The following is a 9,716-nucleotide window of genomic DNA, read 5'->3' on the forward strand; positions in this document are numbered from 1 at the left end:
AAATATGGCAACAACAAATAAAACAACAGACAATTTGTTACATAGTATGGACTCTGCAGGAAAGCATTACACCCATTATTTCTTATTATTGCTCCAGGAAAGGAACGCACAGTGAAAGCAAAAAATGAAGTTAGCAATGATTTTTCACTCATGAACCTTTCTCCAGGGATGAGTTATAAAGCAAAAAAACGTAGCCTGGATGAAGAGAGCTAGAAAGCACAGATTATCTAAGTTTATGTATTTAGTGAGAGACTCATGCACGCACACACCTGCTAGTACAGGGAAACACTAAGCAGCACTTACACACTTTTTATTTTATCTTATGCATTAAAGAACTGTTTAGTTAAGAAGTAGTGAACTGCTACAAGTTTTATGGCCAAAGATGCAGTAGGTAACACAAGAGTCAACTTTTTTCCAGAGTCAGGCTAAGGTGGCAGGTACTCGGCCCTAGGTCAGGTACTGGTGTGACTGGGTGTGCTCTGGGCATCACTGTCTCTTCCCAGCACTCTTATACACAATTTAAGTAAACTGTCCACATAACACAGTTCTGTGTTGCTTAACCAGGGAAAACTAAATATGGAGATTCTCTAATATCTGTTGCTTCTAACTCACACCAATGCACATAATCTGGATAAAACCACACATGGAACAGGCTGAGTGCTCAACGAAACTGGAGCAGGTCGGCAGACACATGGCAGGGAAGAGGTTTGCCAGAAGAGAAGATAAAGAGTTTTCAAACACCGAGTGATAGTGGAGGGAATCCAACTAGAAGAGGTTCCAAAATATTTTAAGGAATTCAGAAACATCACATAGTGATAAATTGAGAATTGGGGGTGACAGCAGGCATTAGAGTAAAGGTAATGCCACATGAAGAGATGCATCTAACAACTCAGATCATAGAGGACATTAGGTGCCCACATGCAAAATAAGAAACAGAGGAAAGGCTAGTGGAAATATGGAAAGAAACATGACCATGTGGAGGGTACACACTATGCACAAGGTGGAAGAGCTAAAAGCCCAACAGAAATCAGCACAAAATGAGGTCACTATTTAATAAATTTGCACCAGCTGTTCCGTGAAGGATGGGGAGATTATGTTCATTATTTTATAAGCTCAAGTGCCAAATCAAACCCTAGAATCACCTGCTGCAAACCAGGATAACAGCAAATTCTTTTGCATTGGCATTGAAATGAAACAAAGATCTATTTTCTGCCTCTGGCAGCACTTGAAAAAGGAATGGATCAGAAATCTTAGTACATACCAATCTAGAACCCTCCCAGCCCGACACGAGCCGAACACAACCCAGGACACCTGGTGCCAGTGCAAGTCTTTGTGAAGGACCTCAACGAACTTCTCGGCTGGAGCTCTTGGCTCAGCAGTGCCTGGAGGGAAGGGACCCTGGGGAACGCACCCATCCACGCACACTGACTCTGCCTCTCTGCTTCTCGGCTTTGATCCCCTGTAAGGAGTTAAGCAGGCGGCAAACAAGGGTTGCCTGTCTTATAACTGCTAGGATGGATGCCCACTCCGATCTGGAACCACTTAAATCCAGACCTGTGCCCAAGCCAGTCCACCAGCAAAGCTGGTGAGCTCAGACCAGTCACTTCATTAATCCCCTGTCTGACTTCCAGAATGGAGCCCGTTCACAGCTGCCCAGCTTGGGCGATAGCGGAGGCTGGATTTGTCAGACGCAATTTGGTATCATGTTGATCCAATCCGTAGTCCTAATTCATCAGGGTACTTCTCTATTAAAGGCAAATAAAAGATCTACTCACAGGCTTACATCTGGATACCCATTTATGTAGCCTCTTGCACTGAAACTGATACAATAAAAGCTGTGAAAGATCCCTCAAGAGAGTGTTTATAGCCTCACCCAGACCCCTCTCACGGGTCTGTCTTGGAAATAGCGTGTGTTGAATTATTGATCATGTGAATAAACAGAGATGGAGAGAACGGACACACTTCCAAGGGGAAAACAAAGAACCAGGGAAAGAGAAGAAAATAATAAAGAAAGTATAGAAAAGCCAAAATATGACGTATGCACACTACCTATCTTAAGGGATTCCACGACAGAATGACAACGTTATCCCTGTGGCTCATGTTAATACTTTGGTTATATCGTTTAAGTAGATTAGAAAGAATTATGGACCCTACTGGCAGAAAAAGAAGAAATCTAAAAACAGGCAGTGTGAAGGTTTAAACACGTATATGGCAACCAGGAAAGCACTGCCATGAAATAGAAAGAAGTGGCCAAACAGACGTATTTGGCTTGGGAGGGAAGAATTAGTGAGAAAAATGATGGGCTGGGAAGTTTAATCTTTACGTGTTCCTTTCTGGTGATTTCTATGCTCAGCTGCTTTTTGCCCTTTGGAGAAATTTCAAGATAAATTCCTTTCCTCAGAAAACAGTAACCCCAAGCCACTTAAGTAAGGATTGGAAAAACAGTCTTGTACCTTCATGTGGCCTAATGGGTTTTGTATAGTAATGGGGCTGTATCCAAGCTAGGGAAATCTGGCAAAGTTTCCCTGAGCCACTAGGTTAATTCCTCAAGAGGTTTCTCTGAGTTTTCACCCTATGGCTGATATTTGTTAACCAAACATTACATTCTTCCACATTTTTATTCTTATGAAATATTTTGAAATACAATGCAAGTCACCCCTGCAGTACAACACCTGAGTATGTGCTCATCTCCCCTCCAGAACCTTAGAGATATGGATGGATTTAGCATAAAGCATTAAATGTGTGCGGTTAACATTCAAAACATTGGCTTTTTTGGTGTTTCTGATTTGTTTTATTTTCTACCTCAAGCAGTGTTTATCAGAGCTCATGCTTATCTAATTGGACTGCTTGCTCACTCTGGATGCACAGCAAAACCCTACTCAGAAAACAATACCTCCAGATAAAACAACACATGGCTTAAAATATAGATAAGTAGAGTTCTTGATTGAGCATGGAAAAACAGAATATTTCAAAATCCTCCAAAAAAACCTTCAAAGACATCAGAACATCCAGGGCAAGCTGACACTGACCCAGCAGAAGTGAAACCTGTGATCATCTCCCCTTTAATCCAAGTTCTCTTTTGCTTACTCTTCTCGTTGTTACCTACCTTTTTTTTCCCATTATTTTGAAGTGATCCCAAGATCTCTTCGCTCTGTCCCGAAGCTTCTGCACTCTCAAGAGGCTGAGGAACCCTAAAGACCAAGGCACCAAACACAACTGTACACACACAAACCATTATCTCCTTAATCAGACATGCGCATAGAGCACAAAAGACTGATAAAATATAGGAACAAGTTTTCCAGACACTTCATTATCATTGCAAAGAAAAGACGTGCCATCTGAAGTATGGTATAAAACAATTAACTGAAGTGAAACAGTAGCAATATAATAGTTTACTTTGCATAGAAAAAAAAATCCAACTTGTGAAATCTGCCACAAGAGACATTGAGATATGCAACAATCCATGGAGATTTGCCAAGTATTTCAATGACCTCTCTCAGATTGGGGATGGAACTGTTAAGAATTTCAATAAAAAGGCCAAAATTGGTATGATGGGCAAATAAATGGGAATGTTTGGGTGTGGAGGCCCCAAAGGAGCATGCAGCAGGAACAGGGCTCCAGGGACCTGTGGCCATGGCACCAGATTAGAAGGTCATCAAGGAGTATCAAAAGGCACATCTGAAACCTGCACCTACCTAACTAAGACTGTGATCACCAACCTCAGAAGGACCCAGGAGACCTGAGGAAGACTTGACAGCTGGTGCCCCTGGTTACAGCTCCTCAAAACTGGGAGTACGAGGCAGAGCACGAGCAAAGCCTGCTTCAATCCTCCTCTTATTTTTAATAAAACCATCTTCTTCTTAAGCCCCTTAAAGAACTTACAAAAGATTATCTGGATCAGGATTTTAATCACATTACTATGGCTATTATCTGATTTACTTGGATTAGAGTTATTTTGCTAACTTACCCCTCAAAATGTTTCGATACCTCTCATTGCTAGAATACGTGTGACCACTATAGGGTAGCCTGTCACAGAACAAGCTTATGAAATTTGCTTGCTGTGTATAGACATACCCTAGTGAGAGAAGGTAAATATCATTTTTCCTTTTTTTTTCTCCTTAAAAGGGCAATTCCCTAGAAGTTTTCAGTAATATGCCATAGCTGGATGCAAAAGGCTCAGCTGAGACCGTAATATAAGTGTCAGTCACTTGACTGACATGCGAGGCAGTGAGGTTTTGGTCTTTCTCACCTCAAGGAAATTTTGATGAAAAATGTGGGTTTATGCAGCTAAGCACTCGTAATTGGTCCTCCACAATATAACGGGCAAATATTGCCTCCTAAAGAAAACAAACAGACTCCAAACTGCAGATGTAATCCTATAAAATGCAGCAAATTTATAGGCCTTGATTAGCTGGGAAAGAGATTTTTTTCCTTAGAATTCCTGCTAGAATTTTTGACTGAAGAAGTGAGATTCACCAAAGAGATTTTAGAAGTAAATACCAGCCCCAGATTTAGGCCTCTGGCACTGAAGCCAGAGTTGTAAAAAATGTCCCTTTAAGGGGATTTTGAGGGGCTTTGGACAATATTTACTCTATTTACCCAGCCTGTGCGATGATGCTGGGATCAAGCTAGATGTTCCCATGCTGGTCCAGGTGTTCCTGTGGAGTTAAAGTTAAAGAACCTGTACGTGTGTGAGGATATAAACCATGTGCTGGTAATTCCTCCCTCTGTGTCGAGCTGGATTAAATTCAGGTGGAAATGTCAGTCTAACACAAGACTCTCTTTTCCCTCTATTTTCTACTTTCACCATCCACCTAAATGTTCTTCAGACTTTGTGAGAAGTGACATAAAAGTAATGCCTTTATATGGTAAATCTGACCATGTTTAAATTTCAGCACGCCAGGAATTAATTATTCTGTTAGAATTAGTGCAGAACATCCAGGCCCTACGGGAATTAAGAGCAAAGCCCTTTTCACCAAGGGCAGGGCTTCACTAACTGGATTCACACTGGTGTAAAGCCAGCGCCAGGAGATCAGAGTCAGGGTAGCTACAAACGCCAGCTCAGTCAGTGACAGAGCACACGTATATTTTCTATTTCTTCTATTTCCTTATTATTATTTTCTTATTCCATTAACACATGCAAATTATGTGCATTTTCATGTTTTTCCCTGCATCCTCAGTTAATTCCCTCTTAGCATGGATTCTCAGTCACCCTCAGTACATCCTTATACCATTATTTTTGCTCTGGCAGGGAGGGAAGAGAGAGCACCAAGCTGTGATGGGAAGCGATCAGGAAAGGCAGAGCAACAAAGCACAGGAGTGAAGATCAAAGATATTTTATTCTGACACTAAGAACCTATTCAGAAGTAGTGGACCTAAACGTACATGATAGGAACATTCAAATAGCAGAAGCATTTGTAAACTCTTGAAGGAGTTTGCCAGATAATTCCCTAATTGCATTTTTCTAGATCTATACCCATAACTGTTTCAGAACAACACGATTTACATACTCCATGACTGTTTTGAACGTATTTATCAGACATATGCTATTCAGTGGTGGGTATGTTAAACGCTCTCTATCCATTAACCATTACGCTCTTGTATATTGAGGCTTCACTGCAACAGGCAGCTGTCTGACAGAGAATAAACTCCTGGGGACAGCAGCAAATCAAATTAAATATATCTCTACAGAGCTATCATAGGGGGTTGCAAGGCTTGATAGGCTGCATATAAGAGCAATAAGCACAGAGAGGAAGAGCAGACCTGAGATAAATCAGGACAGACCAAATGAGCAAGCAGACAGCCAAATCACCATTGGCTCCATGCAAGTCATTGGGAGTTTTGATGGTGATTTCAACAAAACCCCTATTGCAGCCGTCAATCTGTGAGCAGAAAGTTTTTAATCCTACAGAAGCCAGAGAGATTATCTAAAATGGTTCTCTTCTCACCTGTTTTTATAAGCTTCATCATGGAAAATGATGCTCACTGATGTGCTAATATATGAGCTCACTGATAAAAAAATACATGCACGATATGCTAATAGTAAAAATTTCATTCATTCTCTTTTCTCATATTTATTTTCCTCATCCAAAACTGCGCCCAGCATAGAGTTTAGTAGGGGCTATTTACATACAAATCACCTTGTAAATCAAAACAAAAATGACTTGATTACTTCAAGCAACAAGACCCATATATTCATTCCTTTCCAGCTATTCTCATTAAAAACTTTTCTACAAACTAGACAATACGAGTGTTTTCTTCACTCTTTCTCTATTAGTCTGCATCAAAGTCTAGCAAATACATATTGATAGTATATATACACTCTACACAATTAGGGAGGGAGGAAGACAGCAAGAGAACTGCCATCACATTGAATAAATTCCTCTCAGTAAATTCTGTTACTTTAACGACTTAAGTTTAAAGCCATACGCTAGAGAAGTGCTCACGTGATGCCTTACTTAAATATATTTTATATCGAAAACCTGTTCTGTCAATACTCTGTCAGTATGTTTCAGACTGAACATACTCAACCCTTCAGCATTTCATTTCAAAATAAATGATAAACCTATGTTGTAGAGTGAAAGAGCCACCTTTTTAACCTTTCGTATGACTCTTCGTAAGAACTTACAGTAAGTGTACAAACTTTCAAGGCCATCTTGTCAGAAGAATATTCTTTGGAAAGAAAAAAAAATATATAAAAATGTAAGCAAATGCCTCTTAAAAATTAAATTGCATTTTAAATACTGTTATGCAACATAAAGTCCATTTTAGTATATTCTTAGGCAGAGACTGTAGGGACTTAATTTTTTTTTTCCACTATATGAAGTTTGTGCATCATTTCCTTTTTCTGTAATTAGGCAGAAATAATCTAGATTGGGTTAATTCTCATTCTTCCCCCCTCCGTCCTTCTTTCTCTCCCCACAAAACTCCCAAACTCCAAATCCAGTTAAGATTCAGCAAATGATTCCAGTTTAATCAACAATAATTGGGTTAACAAGTTCTCTGCTTTTAAAAAGATCACACTGGGGTGGGAACTTGACACATTTGCTTTGGCAAATTAACTACTTTAATTTTCCTATGTATTTGTAGCTATTAAAAAAATAAAGTCTATTAGTTTCAACATCTGTAATAGAAAAATCTTTACTGATTGCTGTTTCTTATAAATGTAACCAGGATATCTTTTATTTCCTTGTGATCCTATCGTTCCAACCTTTGCCTAGTTTATCTGATTCAGGAACTAGTGGCATGTGCTGCCATTCTGAGATTATCTCTGTCTATCATCCTTTCACAGTGGGAAGAATAAAGAGGAAGAGATGGATACTGGAAAGCATTGCCCATAATACAAAAATGCAAACCAACCTTTTGCTGTTTCCCAAAAGGAAGTGAGCTATTGCAGGGACCTAATGCATAGCTGCAGCATTACCACATCTCCAGAAATATTTAGTCACATGAAAAATTAAAAGTAATGACTAAAAAAACCCCACAATCTGTATTTGCATGTGTTCATTACGGCTTTGGCAGCATATGGCTCTTCACATTTGTAAAGATTTCAGTGTGATAAAACAATCAATACAGCCCAAATCTCACACTCCTTGCAGGAACCAACCCCGCCTTGACTGCGGCAGCAGCGCTTAAGTAAGATGGGCAGATACCAGCACTTACTAAAGTCAAATTAAAAGGCAACTTTGAGCCCTTGTCTAAGAACTCTGCGCAGACCGAAAGGATCAGGACTTCACATAGGACCTTAACCCTTGCTGATACCAAGAAACAAGCTGGCTAAAATGCAAAAATATCCTTCTTCCAGCCCATCCCTGAGGGAATTAAGAGAACCTTGGGAAGCCAGCCAAGCTCCTTCCAGCAGCGGTGGCTAATGGATGGGCTGGTATCTAATCTGAAGAAGCCAATGAAAAATGACAATTTTAGCAGGGTTTTAGCGGGGTTTGATGCGCTGGGTGACCCACAGACCACTCTAAGCCTTACCGGGTAGGTAATGTCTTCCAGGCACTGCCATAAAAATTCCGTGTTGCAATCCATGACTGGAACAGCGTCCCGTGCTGCGCTGTCCTTGGGCTCGCACTCACAGAGTGCACAAGGTTTAGTATCCTAGCTGGCTGTTTCAGGTGACACGTCACTGTATCGCAGCAGCTTACAAGAACTTATCACTGCTCATACACATTTCTTTTAAGAGGGATGGTGGATATGCGGATTCAGACATTTATTAGTTATAAAGTGGCAGAAAGTGATTTCTTTTCTGACCAGGTTTAGGTGTTCTAAACACAAGACAAACCTGACTTCAAAATACCTTGATCTTAATCCACCAGTACTCTTGCTCTAAACACAGGGGCCTAGTCTGGATGTGGCCTAATCAGAGCAACTGCCTTGGCGCCCTACGCGCCACAGAGCCTCGGTGGAGCCTTCTCCTCTGAGCAATATTCTCTGTTTCATTCAGTTTTCAGCGCGTTTGGAAATGCGTATCTTGGAGATATCTACTGTACTATCAAAATTGTTTAAAAATTCAAAAGCTTTTGGGAGGAGGAAAACAGACGCTCAGTGTGATTGCCCATTCCTTATTTTCTGAAGAAATCAATGTTAAATTATGCATAAATTGTTCCAGGCGTACAGGCCAGAACTCAGGCTCTCTCCTCCTAGGCACATTTCCTTATCAAAAGGTTGAGGAATCAGACTGCCATTACATTAGCCTATGAGGCTGAATAAATCCTTGGACTCCGTTCTACAAACAGACCACAGGAGGTACGGAGTTTTTTTAGCCTGCTACAGTCAATAACTTAAAAGAAAACTATAGGGAAATACATGGAGTTTTCTTCTGATTGAGGAAACACTTATGGCTTTAACAGGACTTTGTCATGACTCGGTATCTGCGAATAAACTGAACATCTTCCACTTAAGTAGTACTTTGGACCCTCACCTCTCACTCAGGACACATCTTAGAACACAGGCCCTGCTTCACTCCATGCAGCTCCTACAGAGCCCCTACTTCTCTGACAAGAAAAGAAGATCATAAACTGATCATAAAACAAGCCTAAGTGACAAAATAACATCGTTTCTATCGATTGGCTTTCAAAAGCTGTGAAACCTTGATGCTTTTATACGCTGCACCTAACAGCACAGCAGCTATTTGCTTACCAAGAGCCTCTGCAAGCAGCCTCTGCTTTCCCTTCTCTGGAGGCCCCAAGAAGCAGGAGCTCCGGTCGCAGCTCGGATCCGAGGAAAGCTCCAGGTGGAAGGTCGGGCTGCTTGGCAGAGGCCATCCCAGTGTTCCAGGATGCTGGAATCTCCAGCAGCGCCGCGGCCGGGCACGTTTCCGTGAGGAGCGAATGCCAACGTGATTGATGAGTATCTTGCTCTCCCCGTGCTGCCGACTGCACTGAGTTGTCGAAAGAGAAGGGCAACCACGAAAATAAATGAGGGTAAAACATTAACGCACCCGCTGACCCGCACATGTCAGCATTCCTCCTCCCGATCCTTCAAGGGCTGAAATAAGCTCTGACATGAAAGTTCAAATTATAAACGGGTGCAGATACTTGGCATTCTTGCTGCTGCTGACTGCCCCTGTGTTTTACATCCCGATCTGGAGGGTAACCAACATTTCAGCACTGTGGGTTAAATCCCTGCAGTCCAAACCACTGCCACCCCCTAGCACAGAAGCTTCCACGTCAGCCTGTTCAGACACCAGAACAAAACTAAAACCGTGAAGG

The sequence above is a fragment of the Tinamus guttatus genome, unplaced genomic scaffold (assembly GCF_059628265.1).
Source record: "Tinamus guttatus ecotype Peru unplaced genomic scaffold, ASM5962826v1 Tinamus_guttatus_pri_ptg000323l, whole genome shotgun sequence".
NCBI lineage: Eukaryota > Metazoa > Chordata > Aves > Tinamiformes > Tinamidae > Tinamus > Tinamus guttatus.